The 1,225-nt window shown below is 29.1% G+C and overlaps 1 protein-coding gene across 1 annotated transcript in view; it reads right to left on the bottom strand.

The window, feature by feature from the left end:
- The window catches only part of LOC103808724 (CUB and sushi domain-containing protein 3-like), a 4,005-nt gene extending 2,780 nt beyond the window's left edge, over nt 1-1,225 (bottom strand). The window contains exon 1 of the mRNA XM_009081526.1: nt 1,185-1,225. The gene's annotated coding sequence lies outside the window, so the exon portion shown is untranslated. The remainder of the gene's footprint in view (nt 1-1,184) is intronic.

Below are 1,225 nucleotides of genomic sequence, written 5' to 3'. Positions count from 1 at the left end.
GTTATAAATGAACAAAAAGCATCTTCAGTATATTAGAGAACAGGATCGCACAAATGTCCTCTGAAAATTAGCTGGAGAAATATAATTTTCATAATAACCTATCAAAACACTTAGGGAAGACTTACATTTTAATTAGATTACTTCCAAATATTTTTAAGATGTTAATGAAAGGAAATACCTAGTTATATTCATTTAAAGAAAATATTTCTTGATAAAGATATTTCTAAAAATTCTTTTTGAATAATTTGCATATGCAAATACAGTGAAAATCAAGATCCCAAACAGTGCATTTTACTGTGGCTAAAAACTGTAAAAAGAGAAAAATTTCCCTTTATCTCATACAGTCATTAAAAAATCCTTTCAGCACATCCAAGAATTACAGAAATCCCTGATTTTACTGATAAAAAAATAAGAGTGGACAATACTTTGTGGCTGAAAGAACATAATTTTCTATCCACATGGAGGAATTCTACCTGAAGATAAGTATTTTATCTAAAGAGACATTACGTTACTGAAAAGTAAGTCCTCTTCTATGGCATTCTCTATAATAGTTCATCATTTAAGAATTCAATATTAATTAAATTCAAATTCTCATGGAAGGAGAAATGTCACAGTTCTTAATACAGTATCAGAAAAGAAAATGAAAGTGTTTTCTTAAGAGGCACAACAGAATACTTTTACTCTGCTACCAAAACTCTCTTGGCATAGAACCAAGAAGTTGATTTTTTTGAAATAAACACTTATCAAGTAAGTAAGACTTTGTTCTTAAGAGCAATATAAATATTTACTTGAAAATATTTATCAGTTTCCCTCTTCTAGCAAAAGTTTGCATGAAAAGTCGTTTCAGGACCATGAGCAAGAAATCAGTTTATCAGAGCATTCTACATGTGTTTTCTAAATGGCTATTAAGCTGTGAAATGAATGCATTTTACACATATTTATAAAAAAACATTGCTCAAAACACTACAAATTAATAGCTATACTAAGCAGCATGTTGCAAGGCATCTATAGTGCCTTACTTCTTTGTAGGTACTACTTAAAAGAGATTGTAAAGCTATTAATAATCTCAATAATCTATAAAATCTAAATTCTGATAACATTCTGCAGATACTCTTATACCACTGGACATAAGAAAACAGAATATGGAATAATGAAGTGGCAAAGAATTAGAATTTATTGAATACCTAATCTTTGAAGTCCAAATTGACCATAATCTTTACCCTGG

Source organism: Acanthisitta chloris, unplaced genomic scaffold (genome assembly GCF_000695815.1).
Source record: "Acanthisitta chloris isolate BGI_N310 unplaced genomic scaffold, ASM69581v1 scaffold7359, whole genome shotgun sequence".
Classification (NCBI taxonomy): Eukaryota; Metazoa; Chordata; class Aves; order Passeriformes; family Acanthisittidae; genus Acanthisitta; species Acanthisitta chloris.
Note: the sequence above shows the minus strand (reverse complement) of the source record. Positions and strands in the feature narration are given on the sequence as shown.